Below are 25,403 nucleotides of genomic sequence, written 5' to 3' on the forward strand. Positions count from 1 at the left end.
ATTATCTAGTCTAAGCTCTTCATGGGGCTTCTGATTGAGTATAAAATTGGATAAATCTTAGGTAGCTCAAAACTTTTATTTTATTCATATGTTATGATTTATAGGCCAATCACGACTTGCTATTTTGAACAACCTACTCAATTTGAGTGAATTAGTAGCCATTTCAATCAATTTGTAACTACATTTGTATGTAGGAAAAGTATATTTCATTATAAATATTTTACATTTGTAATATTTACTAATTCAGATAGGAGTTTACAAACAAGCTTCCTCTTAGTGGAAGAATGAGATATGAATGATATTTTATTATCCAAAGAAGTCTCAGGACCTGAGGCACACATATTCCAGAGTAGAAAAGCACATTCCCCAAGTGAAATAAAAGTCTTCTTTTTCTCTCTCCCTTCCCCTCCTCTCTATTTCTATTTCTTTTATTTCCATGCCACTGCTGCATTCTATTGTCTCAGACAAGTAAGGCTACATTATGTTTTAAAACTTTTGTCCTCTGGTCATCCACAGGACCTAGAATGCTTCCCACTCCCAGGTCATTAAAAAAAAAATAACTTGGGTAGAAAAGATTTTGTTATTGGTGAAATTGAAGGCTCACCTGAATTTACTTTAATGGAGAACCCTAACTCCCTAGGGGAAAATGTCTGCAAAGATATCACTGGGAGCTCAGAGGAAAATATTATGTTCTAACCTTTTAAAAATTAATCCAACTATTAACAGGGATCCCAACTGTATTTCATTCAAGCCATAATCTGAAAGGTATGATGATTAAAGCAAGACAAATGTAGTGTCATAAGCAAATGTCATGCCATAGATTTACCTACCAACAAGACATTGGCATGGTTCAGGTCAGAGGTTAATTAAAGACATCGAAAGGTCATTCTGTGATTAGGTGAAAGCAGGGTTTTAATAGGGCATCAGTCCGACCCACACTGACAGAAGATTTATGCCAGCCGTGATGACATCGCCACGAATCCTGCTGATAACAAGAGCCTCAATATTGGCCTGAACAGAATGATGAATGGAGCACATATCTCCTCACACTTCTCATTACAAGCTCTTTCACTCCTGGTGGCACTTAGCAGCATTTATTTACTGAGGTTTGAAGGTGTGGGACAGCAGAACAGGATATCTAATACTTTTAAATGTAGACTTGTGATATAAAAATGAAACAAGAGATAAGATTAGGTCTTTGAATAATTGCACAGCTTTTCTTCCAAGATTATATTCACTAGTACTAACATTATCCCCCCTCCATGTTCTGCCAGTGTGTGAGCAGTTCAAGAAAATTAATTGTCTGAGGCAGAAGGTCAGAGGGAAAAAATTACTGATAAGCATTAACCATGCTGTAAAATAGCACCTCACCACATTTTGCCTTCCACAGCCCTCAGTATGTGAACAAAAGATAATATAAAGAAAAGGATATACACATTTCCCCCTATGCCATATTTAGAGTTGTTAAGTGCTGTTCTTATTTGCATTAGATTAGGTAAAGGATCTAGAAAGAAAGCCAAATAAATGAAAAAATAAATAAAAATCAAACAAACAACTTACAATATTCTCAGCTGAAAGCAAATAAAAGAGAAACTAAAACCCTGATGAATAACGTTTACTTTTCCACGAAACTCCTTTTCAACATGTTATATATTTATCAAACCACCAGAGTGTAAATTCCATGAATAAGTCCTATCATCCTCTCAACCAGCAGACACCATGAAAATTGTAACTACAGAAAATTGTTAGTACTATAAAAGCCTACTTTCTATAGATCTACATATATCTATTTCTGTAATTTCACAATAGAAAATAAAATCATAATCTTTTTGCTTGGGCCACTAACAGGGGCAGGCCAGGATAGGATCACATCACATCTAACCCCAAGCCAATGCTCCCATTTATTCAGAAACAAAGATGAGTCACTCTGACGAAGTGCTGGAGCTGGTGACCTGCTGCAGGAGAGCTGTGAGAATCTTGTCTTTCCTCTTTTGAGGCAATTGTATTTGTGGATAGAACACATTTTAGGTGGCTTTACACCAATTAATAATCCAGCCCAGCATATACAACTGCTCGGAGCCATGAAAATGCATATATGCATGTGTCAACCACACACACAACTTTCAGTCCTGCTCCTCGGCACTGAACAAACTAAATATACATTTTCAGTGGTGGATTTAACGCCACCTTGAGCATATAAAAGCCACTAATTAAGAGGGGGATTTCCTGGTTGACTTTTTGAAAAGAGACTTCTTTCAGCACTTATAGCTTAGGATTTTCATTTGCCCTGACAAATGGGAGAGGTCTTAAGGATAGATAATATGGCCTTGCAAAGAGCTTCTTGTCCCTTCCAGTCTGATCCATTGGAGGTTTATTTATGTAAGCATCCGCCAGCATTAAGATGACAGGCGGCTGGAGAGCAGTCCTGCCTAGGATGATAGGTCTCAGCCAGGCTACCCGTTCCACCCAGATGCACGGAGCTGGACCGGGATTCCAAGTGGCCATTAGGAAGATTGGCGTGATGGCCATCAGAAAACTGTATTGATCAATTTTTGCCAGTCCACATTCTGTCTGCTAGTATACATGGAGAGCTTCAGTCTTGTGTGTGGCGAGAGAGGGGGTTGTAAATGCTTTGGGGCGGTTGGAATCAGTGTACTGTATAGTTTATGGAAAGAGTACTAAGGTTATATAATTTGTGTAAAAAAAGATAATGTTTCCCCAGCTACCATGGAGAAATACAGTCATGTGTCGCATAACAACATTTTGGTCAATGATGGGACATACATACAATGGTGGCCCCGTAATATAATGGAGCTGAAAAATTCCTATGGCTTAATGGTGTCATAGGCATCTTAATGTTGTGGCACAATGCATTACTCACATGTTTGTGTTGATGCTGGTGTAAACAAACCTACTGCACTTCCAGTTGTATACAAGTATAGCACATACAATAACATACAATTATGTTCCATATATAATACTTCATAATGATAATAAATGAACATGTTACTGCTTTACTGTATTTTTGTCATTTTACAGTGTACTCTTCAACTTATATTTTAAAAAGTTAACTGTAAAACAGCCTCAGATAGGTTATTCCAGAAGAAGGCATTGTTATCCTAGGAGATTACAGCTCCACGCGTGTTATTGTCCCTAAAGACCTTCTAGTGGGACAAGATGTGGAGGTGGAAGACAGTGATATTTAGGACCCTGACATTGTGTAAGCCTAGGTTGGTGTGTGTGTTTGTGTCTTAGATATTAACAAACAAATTTAAAAGGTTAAAAAATATTTAAGAATAGAAAAAAGCTTATAGAATAAGGATATACAACTTTTTGTACATCTATACTCTTTAAAGCTAAGTGTTATTACAAAAGAGTCAAAAAGCTTAAAAAGAAGTTCAGAAAGTTAAAAAATTACAGTAAAGTTAACATACTATTGAAGAATTAAAAAAATAAGTTTAATGAAGCTTCAGTGTACAGTGTTTATGAAGTCTACAGTATGTACGGCAATGCCATAGGCCTTCTCATTCACTCACCACTCACTCTTACTTACCCATAGCAACTTCCAGTCCTGCAAGCTCCATTCATGGTAAGTGCCCTACAGATGTGTGCCATTTTAAATCTTTTGTACTGTATTCTTGCTGTACCTTTTCTATGTTTCGATATGCTTAGGTACACAAATAGTTACCATTGTGCTACGATTGCTTACAGTATTCAGTATAGTAACACGCTATACAGGTTTACAGCCCCAGAGCAATAGGCTATCCCATACAGACTAGGTGTGTAGGAGGCTGTGCCATCTAGGTTTGTGTATGTACACTCTATGATGGTCACACAATGATGAAATTGCCTAATGATGTGTTTCTCAGAACATATCCCTATGGTTAAGTGATGTGTGGTTGAAAGTTGCCACCCCTTTGAGGTTTATCTTATTTTCAGAGAAAATGTGAAGCTAACCAATGTAAACAGCTTGTGTACACTTCCCATCTCAAACCACTAGACTGAAGTGGTATGAAAACAACATGACATTTTTACTTTCTCCTTGTTGGCACCAGGAATAAGCATTCTCTTACAGGGAATTTTGGGTTAATTGTGCTTTAAAAAAAATCAATTAGCTAGCTTATTGATAACCTATTCTGTGCTAGATACTACAAACGACTCAAAAAGTACAAATCATAGCCCTGCTCTTAGTGGGCTTGAAACTCATTGAGAAGACCTGTGGAAACACCGAAGTTTAAGTATCAACACGAAGCAAGGCTGCATGTGATTATTAGAGAAATGGTATAGACCAGAGTTCAGCAAGCTTTCTTTGTAAATGACAGATAGTAAATATGTTTGCTTGCATGTTATATGTTCTGTCTTAGCTACTGAATTCTGCCATTGTCACAAGAAAGCTGCCACAGACAGTACGTACATGAACGGTCATGGCTGTGTTCCAGTAAAATTGTATTTATAAAAATAGGTGGTAGGCTGAATTTGGCCAGAGGACCATACTTCCTGACCTCTGGTATCCATGTTAAATACTATGAGTATTCAGAAAAATGAGGAAATGTTACAGTGGGTAGAAAGGGAAGTCTTCATACAGTAGCAGGGGATTGAAGACTATGTAGGAATTAGTGTAGAGAGGAGACATTGTTGTTGGGAGCATGGTGTAATCAAAAGCTACATGTTCTAGGAAGGCTCCATGTAGTGATTAGCTGGAGTAAAAATGGAAAAAGTGAGCCTCTCCATGAAAGCCACCCAAGAAGGAAGGGCATTCCACTTCTGTCAGATAACTGCCCAGAAATTATATGTATAAGTCAGGTCCTGAGCTGTATTTTCCTAAAACCATGCTGCCCTGGTTAGGTCCTTTTACCTTTCCACCTGGCTGTTTTCCTAGCCTATCTCTTTCTGCAGCATTGGCATTTCCAGCTCCAGAATATAGAGATGCTAGCCCACAGGAGGGATGACTTTAAGTTTTATGAGTATATGGAAGTGTTTCTTTGCGATGTTTTCTCCATGTTGTCAAGAGCTTGGTCGCCAATCCAAGTGATCGAGGTAATTCTGAATGTCTGTGTCTCTGATGACAAAAGCTCCCAGTTTAAGCCAAACCCTTAAGTCATATTGGCAGCATTTCTTAAAGTATATCAATAGAATGCTAGTTTGCCCAGATGATTCCAGGAAAGAGAGTTCTTTGGTGCAAACCATGCTTCCTCTTGAAGACTGACAAGGTACACTGGTACATTACAGGGCATGAGAAATCCTTTTGCAAAGATATCTTTTTAACTTGTACAACTATAACTTTTCCCAATATTTGACCACAGAACCCTTTTCCATGGAGCGTCCTATTAACATCTCATAGAACTTATTTTGGAAAACAACAATTTAGGGAAGCAGATGTGGAAATAAATATTGGTAACAGTTACTAGTCATGGCTTCAAGTTAACATGAAAGACACACATGCACAGAGACACACATGCACAGGGGCACACACAGAGGTGAGGGAATGAGAGGGATTTAAAAACTCCAGTGACTCTTGAGGGATATAAGCAAAGGGTAGAATTGGGCCTTCTTATTTATTGTAGCTACTTTAAAAGCCTACCCACTCATCATCCCCAATGTGCCAAGCAATTGTGGGTGAACAGGAGTACTAAAATGCTGACATATGATAGCAAAAAATGGGGAGCAGAGTATTTAAACTTACTTTCTTCTTTTTTCTTTCTTGTTGATGTTAAACTTCTGGCTTTGTTTCCTTTTTTCATATACCTCTGGAGCCTTTGTTTGACTGAAAACATGAAAATGATTGTCATCTTGAGCTATTCTTGGCAGGCAGGACTAAGCTTAGAGGGAAAACAAATGTATGATTAGCAAGTACATAAACATCCCAATCCAGGGCTAACTCTCCTCATCTGTAGTGCGGAGAAAGAGCTGTGCAGAGGAGCAAAGCAACCATGAATTTCATTGAAGCATCTGGAGAACTTACTGGGAGATTCTGTGAAATTTGCTGCAAACAAGTCAGACATTATAATCTAATTAAACATAATCGTATATCAAAGAGGCTCTAGGTAACGTCTCATAGAATTTTCTTTTTCTTCATCTGTATGCTTTCGAGACATCCTAATTTTTATGCACTGCATTGTTCTCTAGTTCTGTCGACTCGTTCGCCTAGTATTTATTAAGGACCTACTAGATAACAAGCACTGGCAAATTAATGAAGGATACGACATGATCCCTGCCTTGGAGAAGCTGATAATCCAGATGGGGAGAGAGACACAGAAACCGACAAATGTAACAAGTGTTATAAACGTTACGTGGATATCTGCATAGGGATAGGACAATCCAAAAGAGGCAGTTGTCAGTTCTACCTGAAATGCCAGGAGAAGTTTCATGCAGGGATAACTGTAGAACAGAATCTGGAAAAATGAGCAAGTGGGAAACAACAAGCAACCTGTACCAAACAGATCCTTGCATCCTCCAGAAATATTTTGCTGGTTGGTTCCACACACATTCGGATGATCAGAACATTCTTGAACCCATTCCATTCCTATAACACCTTGTAATTGAGAATACTGTAGAACCAGGGATCTTTAAAGTGGTTTATGTGAACCCTAGGGTGGGGAGTGTTCAAGAAGATCCACTAGACTGGGGAAAAAATGCCAAAACTTTAAAACTTTTATCTTATCTTTATGAAACATCTATTTTTGAGATTGTTTTATAATGTGCATATAGCAAAATAGTAATGTTTATAATTTATAAATAAATATACCTATTGACGGTGCATAGTGTATTTTTTTTAACTAATGGAGCACATGATCAAAAAACTTGTAGACCATCAGTATTCATTATTCATCAATGAAGTGATTGCATGCTGAAGTTTTAGGTGGACATGGAGTTTTGAGAACACTCTTCAGCTCAAACCAATTTAAATATATATGATTATCATTATTATAATTTTAGAAACAGGGTCTTACTCTGTCACTCAAGCTGGAGTGAAGTGGTGCAATCATAGTTCACTGCGGCCTCAAACGCTAGGGCTTAAGTGAGCCTCACTCCTCAGCCTCTAAGTAGCTGTGACTACAGGCGCACACCACCATGCCCAGCTAATTTTTAAATTCTTTGTAGAAGTGGGGGTCTCGTTATTTTGCCCAGGATTGTCTTGAACTCCTGACCTCAAGTGATCCTGCCACCTTGGCTTCCCAAAGTGCTGGGATGACAAGTGTGAGCCACTGTACCCAGCCCTAAATCTGCATTATTGATATGCAAAATGCTATATTAAGTATGCATTAAATAGCAGTATGCCTGGTGTGGTTCCATTTTTGTATTAAAAAGTGTATGTTAATATTTGTGTATATATACATAGAAAAATGTTTGGAAGAGCATACACCAAAATGCTAATGATTATCTCTGTGTGGCAGGATTATGAGTGACTTGTTTTTCTCTCTATTCTTTGCCATACAGTCGAATATTTTGCTATAAGGAGAAAATTTAAAAAAAATTCTTATTCCTTTTTTTTGAAACAACTCCATTTTTGGCTCAACATTTCCCTAACATTTTAATGATGAATTATGAAGCCCTATATCATTGTAGGTATCATCAATACTTTTGATGCTTACAGAAAATCACTTGGGGAAAAAATGGTTAGAAATGATTTTGCTTTATGTTCGTAAGAATAGCACTTCATCAGCTATGACTTTTGTCACTATGTGTATCCCTCTGTCCCCCAATTAACTACAAAAAGTCCCTAAGTCCAATTTTTAACTTCTTGGTTATGGTTGTACATCTTTTTCCTCAATAGAATCTTTAGATATCAGGCAAAAGGTTTTAAAAGTATTTTACAGTGTGAATCAATATCTCTTTAATTTTTCCACATGCAAAACTTCATCTTCTCACTAATATTGTGACCCTAGGAAAAGATTGTCTAAGATTTCTTTGTCTTCCTACTGTGGCAACCTAGCTCTGAATAGAACTCAGCTAAAAAAAAGTGGTTATCTGAATGACCGATCTCTCTATATAAAGATACCTTTTAAAAATAAATGTTCCGGCGGGGTGTGGTGGCTCACACCTGTAATCCCGGCACTTTGAGAGGCTGAGGCGGGCAGATCACTGGAGGTCAGGAGTTCATGACCAGCCTGACCAACATGGCGAAACCCTGTCTCTACTAAAAATACAAAAATTAGCCAGGCGTGGTGGCACATGCCTGTAATCCCAGCTACTTGGGAGACTGAGGCAAGAGAATCACTTGAACCCAGGAGGCGGAGGTTGCAGTGAGCTGAGGTCGCACCGTTGCACAACAGCCTGGGCGACAGAGCAAAACTCCATCTCAAAAAATAAATAATTACATAAATAATGTTTGGTTTCCATAATTACCTAATGTTTTACGAGAAACTGAAAGGTTTTCCCTGGTATGTATGTTTTTTATTTGCCGCAAATCTGTTTTTCTCAATAACTTAGTCGTTGATATGATACTGTCAGCTATTTGGATGGAATTATCTATCTACTTGCTATTTCTATGTTAGAGTTCCGATCCCTAGGAGTATTTAGACTATTTTTGTCACTACCTTTGCAATTTCAGTTTCATGTTTTGCAACATGAAAAAGAAAAACTTTGGAGACTCTTAAAATTAAGATTAATGTTGAGAATATTAACAGATGTATATACAAAATCTGCTATGAGTCCCCTACCAGGCTGAGAACTCTTTGAAAGCACAAACTGGATTTCCTTCCTTACTATAACCCATGTGTAGCACCTTACTCTGTAGATATTTGCCATTTTTTACTCCCCTTGTGTTGCTGCAGATTTTTTAATAGGCCCTTGAGCCCTCTACACAGTTGACCCTGGAATGACACAGGTTTGAACTATCCCAGTCCACTTATATGCAAATTTTCCTCTGCCTCTGACACTCCTGACACAGTAAGACCAGCCTCTTTTCTTCCTCCTCTTCCTCAGCCTCACCAATGTAGGATGAGGAGGATGAAGTACTTTATAATGAACCACTTCCACTTAATGAATAGTAAATATATTTTCTCTTCTTTGCAATTAATATAGTTTTTTTCTCTAGTTTACTTTATTGAAAGAATAAAATATATAATACATATATAAAATATGTGCTAAACAACTGTTTATAAGTAAGGCTTCTGGTCAGCAGTAAGCTATTGTAATAGTAGTTAAGTTTTGAGAGAATCAAGTTATGCATGGATTTTTGACTATGCAGGGGGCTGGTGCCCTTAACCCTGCATTGTGCAATGGTCACCTGTATTTGTTTTTTGTGTGTGGGGAGAGGAAGGCTAATATCTCCTACTGAACCATCTTGGTGATGTCACTGCTCTGTACCTAGCACCATATCTGGCCCATGGCGCTCACTGAATGTACTTGCTAATGTGATTTCTAAGACTCTAGACTTCCCATCAGCCTTATTAGACTGAAATTCTGAATATTCCTTTCCCATCAGGGATGAGCAGTGACAGTGCCTGGCTGAGGCCAAGGAGAAAGAGGGCCAGGAGTTTCTTCTTACCCTGCTTCTGAGCATGCAAACTCTCCCTTGGGATATAAGGCATGCAAGTGTCTTGTCCCTCAGCTCTGGACACACTTACCTCTAGCCCGTGATTTAGGGATGCAAGAAGATAAGCAATGGGAAAAGGAATTTCTTTAGTGAGTATGAAAAGAATTAAGGATCAAGAATATATTGCCAGCTCCCTATATATCCCACCTACCTCAGTCATCAGCCAGACACAGCATGTGAAACAATCCCTCTGCCTCTGCACCTCTAACCCCTGCCATACATATTCTCTAAAGGGACACCATGTTTGAACACCATGTGTGGCTCCTGGGGCGAGCAAACCCAGGACACTCATGCTCAGACAATGTCCATGAGCTCCACCAGCCTCTAGAAAGAGTGTGGTGATGGACTGTGCTCACATATTATTTGGTGAGTGGGTGGTGAGGGGGTGGTTGGGGACAGCCAGGGCCAAATAGGCTCAGTGTTTCAGGAGGGGCAAGCACAAATACTGGATCCCATTATTTCCTGGAGAGACTGTGAGGATCCCAGAAGAACTTTGGTTTACACAGTGGGGGCAGCTGTTGCCTCAATGCCAATGGTAATTTCTTCAGTGGAGGTAGTGAGACAGAGTCCTAATTGTAGAGGGAATTCTCCATCCCTTTCTCAGACTACATAAAAGATACAGTGCCAAAACCTGCTGGATGTTATCATTGTGTGACTGCTGGCATGCCTGAACTTGGTATTGTTTTAGCGATTGTCTCTCAGAGAAAGGAGGTAACGTTTGTTAAGAGAGGAGAACAGATTACTGGGTGGCTTCATTTAGAACAGTCTTCCGGATAATATCAGAAGTAGAGCACGCCTTCTTGCTAGAATATAAAAGAAAAGAAAGCAGCTGAATCAATTGGGAAGCTGAATAACTGAACAACATCCCATATAATTATTGGAGCAGCAAAGAAATGCCTATGTTAGTTACTTGCATCATTTCTTGCTTCAAAAAAAGAGAAGCTTAAAAACATCAATAAAGACAGATGTAAAATCTCTGTTTCAAGACTCCCAGTTGACACTGATAGATTCCTGTTGAAAAAAAAAAAAAAGATGTTTCCAAAAAGTAAAATAAAATCTTACTGCAAATATAGTAAAATTGCAAAGGAGGGGAGAAAAGTAGCCTCAGATTTGTGAGAAATGTCAATCTGCAAAGTCCATTATCCAAAGACCTTGTACATCAAAACTAGATTTGAATCATGGAGCTGAGTTGTGCCTTCATTTACATGGTATTTCCCCAAGTAGCCAGATAATATCAATATCTTGCATTTATATGATGATCATCTTCCCAGATGGCTTCATTAAATTGTATGTTTTATGAGACCCACTTTCTGAAATGTGGTCATCTCTGAATGAGAATGATGCTCCTGGGTAACTCAGGGCAAGGGAAAAATCATGTTTTGCATTTATGCTGTCTTTCTATCAGTGATCATAAAAATCTTCAGTTAGCAAGCATTTCCTGAGCATCTGTGTGGGCAGAGCCCGAGACGAGACTCTATGTGGTAACATACGGAAGATCAAAAGGTGTGGTCCCAACCCTCCAATACCTCAGTCTCCATTAAGAACAATTTTTCTGTTTTACAAATGGGAAAACTTGTGGCCAGACAAGTTTAGAGAATTGGAGAAGATCATGTAGTAAATTTGTTCCAGAGAAAGGAGCCCTCATTTCTAGGATTGGGTCTACATGGTTTTGAGAATAACATCTAAAAATACTTAAAATATGTCAAACCTGCATGTAAGTGTTAACACCTTGGTTTTTGTTAAGGGAGAAAAGACCAGTTCCCAAATAGGAAAATGAAAAAGGGTCTGTTACGTTGTCAATATGAATTTGTAAATATTTCTAAATATCTAACACTTGTGGTAATTGTAGTGGAGGGACAAAAGGAGGGCAGGCTTCCAACTCTGAAGAATTTAGCAGATTTTGGAAGTAAAATCATTGCTGATATGTGGTAATTTCAAAGAAATAAGAAATCTCCCTTGTGCCTTGAATGAAGATTCAATTTGTTGACTTATTTCTTCCTACCTTGTAAAATTGCAAGTACTCTATGAGAAGTCCCATATTCAGCCAACCCAGAAAAATGTCTGGTACACAGCAATCACTCCATGAACAATTATGAGGAATTTATACTGTGTAGATGAGTTTCTCATAGCCTTTCCTAAGAACCTAGATTTTAATGGGTTTGGAAGTAGGGTGGGGTGGGGAGAGGTCAGAGGTAATAGGTGCCAAGGAAGGAAAGAAGAAATAGCCAAGAGTGAAAATGAGAGCCTAGGGGATGGGGAAAATTTGTCTTTTTAATCTTGTTTAGGGACCATGGTGTGCAATGTACTGTATATCTAGAGATATGGGGATGTAAGACTAGTATACTTAAAATACCTACAAGCTCAGAGATTAGAAATCCCAACTCTAATACTGATCAATTTGGGATTTGGGGCAAGTCACTTCACTATACCTGGGCTACAGATATTCCATCTGTTAAACAAGGATATAGACTAGATAATCTCTAAGATCAATTTCTATTACATAGGATTCTGTTATTCTAGCTATGTGAGAATATTGGACCATTTGAAACAGGAAGTAGGAGAAGAGTTGTCCTGATGCTTACTTATCTTGGTGGAGAGAAGAGACAACATTAAAATCCAAAGGCAATGATCCTTTCTTAATGTAAGTCTAGTCTACCAATCAAAATATATTGGATTCTATACTGTCAACCATAAAAGACCTCAGCCAACTTCAGGTGAATTTTGGATAATGGAAGATTCATCTCTGTTCTAAAATTCTATACTTTTTTTCCTTCTTAAATTAGAATTTGTTTAAAGAAATGTCTAACTTGCGGCTCTATCAGTTGGTTACAAAGCTTTTAAATGTTTACTTAAAAATTAAACTGTTATCTCCAAAACATTCTACATTTCAAAAACCTTTCCCATGAAATAAAAATGCTAGATTATGTATTAAAATTACAGGTGCTGCAGGAATTCAGAAAGTAGAAAGATCCTTGTGGTCAATAGGTAACCAGGAAAACCTTCAAAGTAAAAATGAGGTTTAAAGTTGGGGCCTGAGGGAATTTAAGACTGGAATTTTTGGAGAAGGGGGCTTTCTGGTTTTAAGAGGATCTTCCAAAGAGCAGGGCTTTCCAAATGCACACAGATGAACTATTCTGCTTGAGGATGAAGTTTTCACTGCTCCATGACTACTAAGAAAACTAAAGGGCAATGTAGTCAGTATGTCCAATAACTAAATCAAAGCAATTTAAAGGACTACCCCTTATTCTGAGACAGTGTCCTTCCTTGTTTTAGTGTTAAAACATCCTTTTATAAGTGATAGTGGTAGTAGATAATAGTTGTTTTCTTCTTATTCTTTTTTTAGACGGTGTCTCTCTGTCACCCAGGCTGGAGGACAGTAGAGTGATCTTGGCTCAGTGCAACCTCTGCCTCCCGGATTCAAGCAATTCTCCTGCCTCGGCCTTCCAAGTAGCTGGGATTACAGGCGCCCGCCACCACACCCAGCTAATTTTTGTATTTTTAGTAAAGATGGGGTTTCACCATGTTGGCCAGGATGCTTTAAATTCTGACCTCAAGTGATCTGCCTGCCTTGGCTTCCCAAAGTGCTAGGAGGCGTGAGCCAGATGTTTTCATTTTGAAGTGATGGCATCAAATTTGTCTTCCATATGATGGTCTCTCTTGTTCTCTCTTTCTCTTCCTTTGAGATTTTGCTGGCCAATGAAATCTAAAGATCTGTGGACTACCAGGTAGGTGAGTATTTCTAAAATGTTTCCTTTATTGTAGCCTTTTTCCATGTACACCAAGAAGTGAAGCACAGCTTTCTAGCAAGAGAAAGAATGACTTAATTTTAGAATTTTGTTTTGTTGTTCTTGTGATACTGTCATGGTAGTAAAGGCTGATCAGGCTTAGCTGTGATGTTGATAGAGTCAAGCTTAATATGCTAGACCTAGGACGTGTTTCAGGACTTTCGGTGATATAGCACTCTAGAAAACAACATCTGCTTCATTTTCAACTTTTACTTGGTTTCCAACCTACATTCCACGTTGGCAGCAGATCAGCTGCTAAACTGTTTACCAAAGTCCTTGCTTTGTAGAGATTAAATAAAGAAACAATTTCATAATTCTCTCTCATTCCATTGATGTAGAGTGACTAGATTATTAGATTTGCAGTATAAGCATGCCAAGTTTCTTTCTCAGAAGCCAATCTTGGGCATTCAAAGTAGTGCTTGCCTCCTGGACACAGGGTATTCCCACCCCTCTAAGCCACCAGGTATATACTCATTTCCCTCTGGAGGAAACTGTGAGGACACAGTGTTTTAGAACAAAACTTTATGGCCTTCCATTTCCACAGTTGCCCTTCTATCTCCTGGTCCCTTACTAAGGAGTACAGGGAACTTTTCATTGTGGTAATAGGGCTTGTGCTCTGAGAAGAGATAATGAGCTTTCTATATTTTTAATGGGCAAATTGTATACGTGTTTTTATTAGCTCACTATGATCGCTGAGCTGATATGAGGAAAAAATAGAAACACAAACTCTGATTACATTTATTTCAATCCAGAGATGAAGGAAACAAAGGCCCAGATCGGGTACTAACTGGCTCAAGGTCACCTAGCTAGTTAGCTGAAGTACAAGGACTTGAAGTTGATCTAGTGTTCTCTCTCCTACCTCCCTCCAATACCCCATCGGAATTGAAATCATTGCAATAGCCACTGCCAAATACTTAACAATGGATATTTGATGGTGGTCCTTCAAGTCTGTACCAGGGTGGTTTTCAGTTTTTTACTTCATCAGCACAGGAAGGCAAGGACATCGCACTGACTCTCATATTTCATCCTTAGCTCCGGATTCCCTTGGTTTTACATTTCTGACTCTTCCCTCAGTTTCTTGTAGGGCTTTATGATTTAATTTAATTTCAGCTTATGGCTGGCTTTGGTACCCAGAAGAGTGGTAATTTGTCCTTTAAATTATTCGCCCAGGGGAGTCGGTGTTCTTAGAAAACGAGGCGGGGAGAACCTATAAGCTTCGTCCCGGCAGAGGGATACGTGACACACACTGATGCCTCCCTCACTTGTTCTTCTCCCACAATACCTTATCTACCATGTTCAGCCTTGGTTCCTATAATACCTTGTATTTCTGCAGAGCTTTTCACATTAACAAATAAAGCAATTTACAGCGTATTTATACACTGACTAGTGACTAATTATACATCTGCAAGGACTGCAATCATTCCAGACTAGCAACATTCCTCTACATTAGCTTCCCTGTAGGAAGGTGTCTCAGTGCTATTTGCAGAGAGAATTCGGGGCAACAGTCAGTCTTGGCTCCGACACTCAATTGTTGAATGTGGGGGCAGTTATATAATCTAGGATGCACCTCCAGACATTTTAGCTCAGGCCTGAGCTAGGGGCTAGAAAGATTACAAAAGACAAGAAAGAGTGGATGAATCTGACCCTAGTAGAACTCACTAAAATTGTTGATAAAACCAGGCAAGGCCAGGCACAGTGGCTTACGCCTTTAATCCCAGCACTTTGGGAGGCCGAGGTGGGCAGATCGTGAGGTCAGGAGATCGAGACCATCCTGGCCAACATGGTAAAACCCTGTCTCTATTAATGATACAAAAATTAGCTAGGAGTGGTAGCACGTGCCTGTAGTTCTAGCTACTCAGGAGGCCGAGGCAGGAGAATTGCTTGAACCAGGGAGTTGGAGGTTGCGGTGAGCCAAGATTGCGCCACTGCACTCCAGCCTGGTGACAGAGAAAGACTCTGTCTAAAACACAAACAAAAAAACCCAAAAACCAGGCAAAACATATGCAACAACTCACAAATGTCACAAAAACATGACATTACAAAATCACCTGCCAGGGTGTTTGGTATGTTTTAGGCAGAACTGAAGCACGGAATGGAGGAGACTATTGCAGTTGTCAATTAAAAAGATAAGAGATGAATATTGTTAAGAGCTACTATTTAATGAGTGCCTACTATGTATTTATATTTTCTCAATACCACTGTCATTTAATCTCCTCATAATCTCCAATTATCACATAAAATTAATTGAAGTTCAAAGAGGTAAAATAATGTTCTCAAGATTACACAGATAGTAAGGGAGAGCAAGAATTAACACCCAGGTCTGTCTGACTCTTAACCACTCCATTATACCCTCTTCAGCCTAATAAACGGATGGCAAGCATTAACAAGATGCAAATATCTAGTGGGTAAAAGTGGATTGTGCAGAGAGAATAAGAAAAGGATTGGTAGAATCCATTTAAAGTGGTGCTAAGAAAATAAATATTTTCAAAGCTTAATTTTTGGCAATACAGTGGGGTGGAAGCAATGGAGGAGCTCCTAAGAAAATAATATGGGCTCAGAGGATGTTCTCTGGTGAATTTAAACAGAAAATAGACAAGTAATCACATTTAAAGATAAAGTAGCAATATAAGCCTGTAAGAATATTAGATGCTAATGTCCAGAATGTAAGTGAGCTATATAAAGAATGCTAAGTTAGTAAAAGGAAGCCTACACCTCTATGGAGAAGGGAGAACAAGCAACGAATATCTTTACTGCATGGAGCCTAGGCTCTGTTTGTTGGGCTCTGCTAATCCTAGTGTGGAGGCTTTAAAACTTGTCTGCAAATGTTCTCACTCTCCTCTCATTGAAAGGTGGAGTCCAGATCTCCTCTTTTCTCCTGTCTGGGATAATCTCAGTGACTGGTTGGCCAACACAGTATGGCAGAAGTGCCCATGTGTAACTTAAGAGGTGATACAGCTGCTACCTGGTTTGATACAAAACAATGAATAACTGAAATACCTGGTGAGAATGTCAGAGCAGAGAAAAGCACACATTTGCTGATGTGAGGCATTTACTCCTGGGAGACCAAAGAACAAATTCAAAGTGTGATAAGTAGCAGGTCTAAGGAGTGAAGTAAGGATGAAAGATGAAAGTAAGTATTAAGGTCAGGCTGGAAACAGGTTAGGCTGTAGAGTGCAAGCATTCATGACTGCACTCTACGAACAATACCAGTGTAATTGGGTCAGGACTGATGTGATGAGCCATACAGGGCACATTTTTATGTGTGACACAGAAATGTTCCCAAGGTCAAAGGAGCCTGGTAGTCCTAGACACTCACAATGTTAACAGATAACAGGAGGAAAAGAGAACTCCCTAAAGCTTTAATTCCTATTTTCTCTCCAGATGAACAATTGTCACATAGAGAAGGGCAACATTAACATTGGATTTAAAAAAATAAGGTAGGTGAAGAATCTATAAGTAAGCACTGGCTACTGAAGCTGTGTGTAAGTCTCATAACCTAGATGAGGTATGTGTCTCAGACACTAAAAGAACTTTAGGATAAAACAGAACTCCTGTCAATCATCACGAAGAATCTTGAGAATTAGGGAATCCTGAAAATGGGTAAATGTCTTCTTCTAAAAACAGAGGTGAATCCTGTGAACCCTAGGTAGGTGGGCTTCAGATCTGGGTTATCTTTCAGAACAAATCCTCAAAGAGATGATTTATAAGCCCTCAGCAAAGGAGTCAGCATGAGTTAGTGAAGATGAAGTGGTTAACCTGAAGTTCTATATGAATTTACCAATCTCTAATGACATGATTCTGAATACGAGCTGGGCACATAGTGAGAATGGCTGTAGGCAAATAATGATTTCTGATGAATGGATTTATGTTAACCAAAAGGCACACCTCCAGAGTTCACCACAGGCCCCTGTCCTCAGTGTTGTATTATTGAAAATGTTTATTACGAATAAGATTCTGATGGCAGGATGGCGTGCTGACACAGGTTGCAGGGCGCACTATTATACTGAATGCTGGAATCTGTACCAAAAATATCTTGATAGGTAGTAACTATGGACACGTTATAATAAGGAGAGATTCAACAGGGAAGCCCTTTTGTTGAGGACCTACCCCTCACTCCCAATAGAAAAAAAAATCCAATGCCCCCAAAGTTTTACCCCAACAATAAAAGAACAGGATAGAAAGAATGTGGTTTGTGCACATGGAAAGGATTTAAGAGTAAATTTAACAGCTCAGTACAACTTAATAATGGGATATGGCTGACAAAAATGCTACTGTGATGGGATGTTATGTTAAAAGAAGTATATAGAACAAAAGATGTGCAGCTGTTTGTTCTGAAAGTGGTCCTATGAAAGGATAGCGACAGACTGAAGCATATCCAGAAGAAAGCAACCATTATGGTTAAGGGATGGAGAATAAGTCATATGGAAAATGACTAAAGAAATTGGGTATATTTAGACAGGACAAGGATCTTCGGGGAACGTGGAGCTAGAAGCAGATTTAACAATTTAAAGTCTGGCATACGGAATTGAGTGGCAATGTGTGGGAGCCACAAAGAAGCTGGGGAGACTTGAACTCTAGGAAAAACTCTCTTGTACCTGGACCTATGCAAAGATAAACGCAGTTTCCTCAAGAGGAGAGGAATTCCCAGACTGAAGGCATTCAACAGACATAGGAAGGTCATTTGTCAAGGATAATATCAAAGTGAATAAGAATAAATCTGCAAAACTATGACCTTTTACCACTACTTTATCACACTTACTCCTTACAACAGGAGGCATTTGTATGATGAAGAAATTGAAGAACAGAGAAATAACTTGTCCAAGAATATGCAGCTGGTAGTGGAGAGCACAGCCTGCAAGGCAGATATGCCTTATTCTGAACAGTGCACATGCCCCAGGCTTCCTCAAATAAAACTGAGCTCTTATTTCCAGGAGAGGACACTGGATCAATCTCTACAAGGAGAAATGGGATCTACTGAAGCTAGAGTAGCTAATACATCCTCTGAGAATATTAAACATCACCAGGAGTCTTCAGGCCATCGATGAGCTACACATACTGTTTCTCAGTTTGGAATGGCTTTTCTGATGATGGTTCTATCATAGCTCAATACCAAAATTAATTTTATAAATCTAAGATCTGCTTCTTAAAGTTCTTTTAGTTTTCTCCAATCATTACCAAAGTATTAATTCCTAGCTTTTAAAAAAAGTAATGCTTCTCAAATTCCAAGGGGATTAAATTTAAAATCATTTCACATAATTTCTTTACTTCGATGAGAAATTCTTTTGACAGTTTTTGGTTTTGGCAAGTCTCAATCCCAGAACAAATCTAAATTCAAGTCATTGAGTTTCTATAGTGTGTTTTATGTCTGTTACATGAGCTAGCTTTATACATATTTCTTTTGGGTAAGTTTAATTATTGGATCATCATGTCCTTCATCTGCTATCAAATTAAACTCTCTGCTTTTGTGAACCAATGCATATAAATGTATACATACATATAATTAGCAAGTCAGAGGAAATTCTCTGCTACTTCCATCAGTGTCTTATAAAAATAACATACACTCTTAGACAACCATGAATCTAGCTTAAGTTCAGTTAGAGATAAGAATACATACACTGTCTTCGGGAGGGACCTAACATTATATAAACCCCACTGTGTGTGAGTTCAGTTTGCATGGAGTGTCCCAGAGCTGAAACAACAGTAAGGTGAATTAGCAGGACAAAAATCTCTTAGAGAACATCTTGTTATGTTTTCTGACCTCAAATTGTATAGGCCCTTGTAATAATTAATAGCTAGTGTCGCTTTTATATTCTGGGTCTCTATCATTGCCTCTGTGACAAAGAGTTTATAGTCTATAATCTTTCCAGTTGTATTCTCACTCTGATGTTTTACAACTCAGTAGCTTTGTCTTAGAGGTGTATTTTGCATTTGCTTGCTCATCCATAGTGACCTCGCTTGGGCTTTGTTTATTTGTTGCCTGATGATACATACCAAGCCTTACAGGGACGATTTAACTTTATATACATTCAATTTATTGACTTTAGGTGTCATTGCTTCTATACAGACCCATCCAAAAATGCCCCCAAAGTGCTATGCCACTAAAAGATAAATGTCCTCATTCTCTTTTCTTGGAGCTGTTGATGTGCAAACCTCCCCCTGCCCCCATCATCCACCTCAATATTGATGACATTATACATCAATTTCAAGATGTCCTTTACATTACTATACTTTTAAGCTTACTTACTTTATGCTTTTCTTCATAGTGATTTTGCAAATATTTTGCTTTTATGATGTATATGAGCTTAAGCCTAAGAATTCTCTCTCTCGTTTTATGTTTAGAACATTGTAACTTTTTTAGGTTTAAGTAACATTATGATCAAAATAATTTAAGTCAGTATGAGGGGCACATAAAAATTATTTGTGTGAAAACACTATTCTAGGATATTCCTATTACATTTCTGAATGCATCATATAGCATTATTCTTAAATATTTAGCCAATATTTAAAATTGGCTTGCATTCTCTGGCTATGTCTCATCTATTACATTTGCTATGTGGCCAAGGAAAGCCTAGAAAGTATTAAAAACTCATCATGGATAATCACGAATTGATTGTGTTTAATACCACTGTAGATAAAAAATAGCTTTATTGACATATTCAAGTATGGCAATGTCAGGGTTTTTCTTTTCTTTCTCCTATCTCTATTGTCTTTTAAAAAATTCCACACACAGCATATACTTTATGTAAGGCATGGTTTCAACTACCTCCTATTAAGTCAATAATTCTAGATCTTCATTTCTAGACCAATTTGCTGATTCAAACTCCAGATGCACATTTCCACTGCTCTACTGGACATTTTTACCTGAATGTTCAACAAGTATTTCAAACTCATTCAACCTGAAATTCAATTCTTGTACTCTTGTTCTAGATCAATGATGTTACTTTCACTCAGTCTCTCAGACTCAAAACTTTGAAATCATCTTCCACTTTCTTTTCTTCACTCTTAACATTAGCAGTCATCAAGTCCTGATGATTCTTTGCATCCTCTGCCATTGCCTTTGTTAAGTTTGCACCACCTCTCAGCAGACAATCGCACTAGCTGCCCACGTAGATTCCCTGTCATCAGTTACCTACATCAATCTAGCTTAAAATAGGAAAAATATATCTGATCTCATTGAGAGTTCTCAGTTGACTTGCTTCTGTACATGTGGGCTGACCTAACTTCTGCATTACCAGGCTGTGAATTTATTGATGGCAAGAGCTCTGTCTTATTCATTGTTGTGTCTCAGTGTTTAACAGAGTTCCCACACGTAACTGCTGCTTGCTACGTGCTTTTGAATGTTGACAGGGCACTAGTGAGTGGCTAAGAGCATAGGGTTTAGAATCCAATAGATCTAGGTTCAATTTATGCCTTCTCTGACACTTAGCTACGAAGTGACCTTGGGCTGATTAATATTAAGTCAGTGATTCTCAACGCTCAGGTGGGGCTCGGGCACTAGAACTTTTAATAAATCTATGGGTGATCCCAATATGCAACCAAAGTTAAGAATCACTGCTTTTAGCCTTAATTTCTCATCTGCTATTTGGTATCTATTTCAAATGGGTTTTGAGCATGTGAAATGAGATTTAACTTAGCACAGTGCCTGGCACACAGAAAGTGATTAACATCAATCCTGATGTTAAAATACAACTTCAATTTGCAATTTTCTTTTCAATTGCTACCCCCAGCTCTGCCTTTCTTTCAATTCCCAGAATGCACCAAGTTTTTCAGCTTTTGTGCCCTCACACCTGTTCTTCATCCTGCTCTTAGAAGATCCCTCTCAATCTTCAGCTCACGAATGGTCTCCAAGTATTCCCCTTTATTCTCCATCACAATATGGAGATGTTCCATCTTCATGGCATTTTCTCAGTTTGTAATTACATATCAATTCCACCATATACTGTGTTTCCCCCACAGGACTGTAGCTTCACAAAGGAATGTGACTTGTCTGTATTGATTTCCTCCTAAAGTCCAGTGCCAAGTGTCTGGTACCTGCCAGGTGCTCAAGTGATAGCTGGCTTAGTAAATAATCCATTCTGATCTCTCAAAAAAGCAAAATTCCTTGACTTTCTATGTCCCTCAACCGTATCTCACATCAAAACACTGTAACAAAAACAAAAACCAAAAAAGTAGAATGGTCTGTAGTGTGTGGGGTTCTAGCTACTGAATAGGAAAATTGCAATAGTACAAAAATTATCTTGGATGTTTTTAATTTGGGTAATGTTTCCAAGTCCAAGGTTCTTAGAGGCTTACTGAATGGCTTAGTCATCAACCTGTAGGCAATAATTAATGTGACTCCTACAATATCTCACTCCAACAAAGTCAATAAACTTTTGTCGGTGTTTGTATTAGCTAAGTAAAGGGCTTTTTGTTTTCTAACTTATCTTTGATCTGCTTGATTGGGAGACCAAACAACATATAAAGCTAATGGAAAAAACCTTTCTTGAAGTCAAGAATTATCAAATTGTTGATACTTCTACCTACGAAAAAGACCTCAGAAATCATCTAAACCAATCTCTCATTTTACAGATGAAAAGAAGAAAGCCTAAAAAAATGAATTTATTGGAAGTGATTACACACATACTGTCTTAGTGCTAAAATACAATCCAGGCTTCAAGGATCATTCACCAGCGTTCCATTGACCACATTATACCAACTTCAAAATAACTCAGTTATTATGATTTCTTGATGTTCTTAACTAATTTATATTCTGGCATCAATTAATTTAGGATTTCCATATTTCCATAACAAAAATTTAGTCCAAATTCACGAGCTTGATGTTTAGAACTCACATGTCTCACCATACCTCTTTCTACATGCCAGACTCTGCAATCTGTTTCATGTTTTTCCAACTCTGAGCTTCCACCAGAATGCACAGGATAACCATATCTGCATATTTATCCTCGATGCCCACTGAAAGACCACATCTTCCACGAAAACTGTCCTCAAATCTGGTCAAAGAAGACAATGGCCCTTTGTATTTCTCCTAGGGATTTTATATTCCTCCTTGTACTGCAGTAGGAATAACTGCATTAGATGTAGGAACCTTGGAACTGGTGCTATATGGTTTTTGCTTTTTAGGTTCTGTCACTACTTGCAATTAATACATATTTAAATGAAAATAAATGCCCCTCTAGGTTACAATTTTCCATAAGGATTTTCTTGAAGGCAATTTCTAAGTGTCTGAAAAAAGCTCGGTTGGAGTAGGCATGAACTGGACATACAGGACTTGTATTGCTTTAAGGAAATACATGATGTCAGAACATTTTCAAATTATTGTCTCTTTTCTGAGTGCTTTCTCTTTTCTTTTAAAAATCATCATCCATTCTGTATAATTGGCCGAGATCTTTCTTACTGGTAGTGTAAAAACTTACAGGAGTGAAATTTGAAAGTTACAGAAAACATTAGAGAAAACACTAAGATATAGGAAATATTAGAGAAGCATCATGCAAATACTTGCCTAGAAACATTTTGTTGGAAATTCAGATTCTTTTTCAATTTTCAGAAATAAATGTAGATAAAAAGGTCAAAAAACAAAAATCCATCTTATTGTTTATCAGTTCTAAGTAAATGAAAGGAGTTTACCATCTGACAGTCCTTTGGAAAACTATTATGCAATTACTCTTGGCCCAGATTTCATCTAGAACATTCGAGTCCATTGTAATCTTACCACATCCATACATATTTTGGGTTAAGCCCCTCCAAATGGAATAGCTCAATAACTAATACACTCAAGAGAGATTATTTTTCTCTCTTTTTAAAAAGAGTTACTTAAAAAGAAAATTCAAAAATTTTCTCCCATTCTGTAGGTTGCCTGTTCACTCTGATGGTAGTTTCTTTTGCTGTGCAGAAGCTCTTTAGTTTAATTAGATCCCATTTGTCAATTTTGGCTTTTGTTGCCATTGCTTTTGGTGTTTTAGACATGAAGTCCTTGCCCACGCCTATGTCCTGAATGGTATTGCCTAGGCTTTCTTCTAGGGTTTTTATGGTTTTAGGTCTAACATGTAAGTCCTACAGAATGGGAGAAAATTTTTGCAATCTACTCATCTGACAAAGGGCTAATATCAAGAATCTACAATGAACTCAAACAAATTTACAAGAAAAAAACAAACAACCCCATCAAAAAGTGGGCGACGGACATGAACAGACACTTCTCAAAAGAAGACATTTATGCAGCCAAAAAAACACATGAAAAAATGCTCATCATCACTGGCCATCAGAGAAATGCAAATCAAAACCAAAATGAGATATTATCTCACACCAGTTAGAATGGTGATCATTAAAAAGTCAGGAAACAACAGGTGCTGGAGAGGATGTGGAGAAATAGGAACACTTTTACACTGTTGGTGGGACTGTAAACTAGTTCAACCATTGTGGAAGACAGTGTTGATTCCTCAGGGATCTAGAACTAGAAATACCATTTGACCCAGCCATCCCATTACTGGGTATATACCCAAATGACTATAAATCATGCTGCTATAAAGACACATGCACACGTATGTTTGTTGCAGCACTATTCACAATAGCAAAGACTTGGAACCAACCCAAATATCCAACAACGATAGACTGGATTAAGAAAATGTGGCACATATACACCATGGAATACTATGCAGCCATAAAAAATGATGAGCTCATGTCCTTTGTAGGGACATGGATGAAACTGGAAAACATCATTCTCAGTCAACTATCGCAAGGACAAAAAACCAAACACCGCACGTTCTCACTCATAGGTGGGAACTGAACAATGAGAACTCATGGACACAGGAAGGGGAACATCACACTCCGGGGACTGTTGTGGGTTGGCGGGAGGAGGGAGGGACAGCATTAGGAGATATACCTAATGCTAAATGACGAGTTAATGGGTGCAGCAAACCAATACGGCACATGGATACATATGTAACAAACCTGCACATTGTGCACATGTACCCTAAAACCTAAAGGATAATAATAAAAAAAAATTCAGGGGGCAGCTCACGCCTGTAATCCCAGCACTTTGGGAGGACGAGGGGGGCGAATCATGTCAGGAGTTTGAGACCAGCTTGGCCAATATGGTGAAACCCCATCTCTACTAAAATTACAAAAAGTAGGCAGGCATGGTGGCATGCATCTGTAGTCCCAGCTACTGGGGTGGCTGAGGCAGAAGAATCACTTGAACCCGGGAGGCGGAGGTTGCAGTGAGCCCAGATCATGCCAGTGCACTCCAGCCCGGGTGACAGAGCGAGACTCCATCTCAAACAAACAAATAAATAAAAATAAATAAAAATTCAGAATAGGGAAGCAACTCCTCATGAAGTGTACCTTTCGGCACTTACATGGGCTTGCTTTTGCATTGATGGCACCACTTTCATTAAAAAAAAAAAAAGTTCGCTTGCACAATCTGCAAAGATCTGTTTGGCTTGGTTTCACGTTCTAAAAGTATGGTTTTAGATTAAATGAAAAATAATACTTCTGAAAAATAAGCGATTATAAGGTTTTTAAATTTTCTCTATGTTGGTGTAAACTTATAAAGCCCTTCCTATGAAAACTGTCCCCCAAATCACATTACTTGGTCGTCCTCGAGGAACGATTTTGAATGAAAAGCACATAAAGTGCTGTAGCATGGAGACGAGAGACAAATAACTATGCTCTACTCCCAAAATAAGTTATGACTTACTAGGGATGGAAAAGGAGCAAAGAGGATAAAGCCCGGTCCTCTGCGGGAAGTACCCGGAGGCCTGCCCCGGAACGCGCTCCTTTCGGCTACGAGATGAGGGCCACGCAGACGGCCGCGCCCCTCGGTGAGTGTGCGTGTATCAGTGCAGGATTCCTTTACTCCGCCCACAGGGTCTGGGCATCCGTCATTACCCATGGCTGCCAGGTCAGCAAGCAACAGCTGATCCGACAGCCGCCAGTGACCTCGACGGTCCACGCCCAACGCTAGCCTCCAGTTTCCCGCAGACCGGAAGCCCTTTTGCCCCGGCTCGCAGGTCCACCCCTTATTGACAGCAGGAAACGGAAGCTCTTCTGCCCCGATCGCCTGCGCGCGGCCTCGTTGGCCGCAC

The 25,403-nt window shown here is 38.8% G+C and overlaps 1 long non-coding RNA gene across 1 annotated transcript; it reads right to left on the bottom strand.

Moving 5' to 3' along the window:
* Positions 1-1,073: 1,073 nt before the first annotated feature.
* Positions 1,074-25,138, bottom strand: LOC131382445 (uncharacterized). The gene is made up of 3 exons (XR_009211945.1): positions 25,016-25,138; positions 5,684-5,764; positions 1,074-1,158 (listed from the first exon to the last, which is right to left on the bottom strand). It is a non-coding gene; the product is annotated as an uncharacterized LOC131382445 (long non-coding RNA).
* Positions 25,139-25,403: the final 265 nt, after the last annotated feature.

This window comes from Hylobates moloch, unplaced genomic scaffold (assembly GCF_009828535.3).
Source record: "Hylobates moloch isolate HMO894 unplaced genomic scaffold, HMol_V3 SCAFFOLD_24, whole genome shotgun sequence".
Taxonomy (NCBI): domain Eukaryota; kingdom Metazoa; phylum Chordata; class Mammalia; order Primates; family Hylobatidae; genus Hylobates; species Hylobates moloch.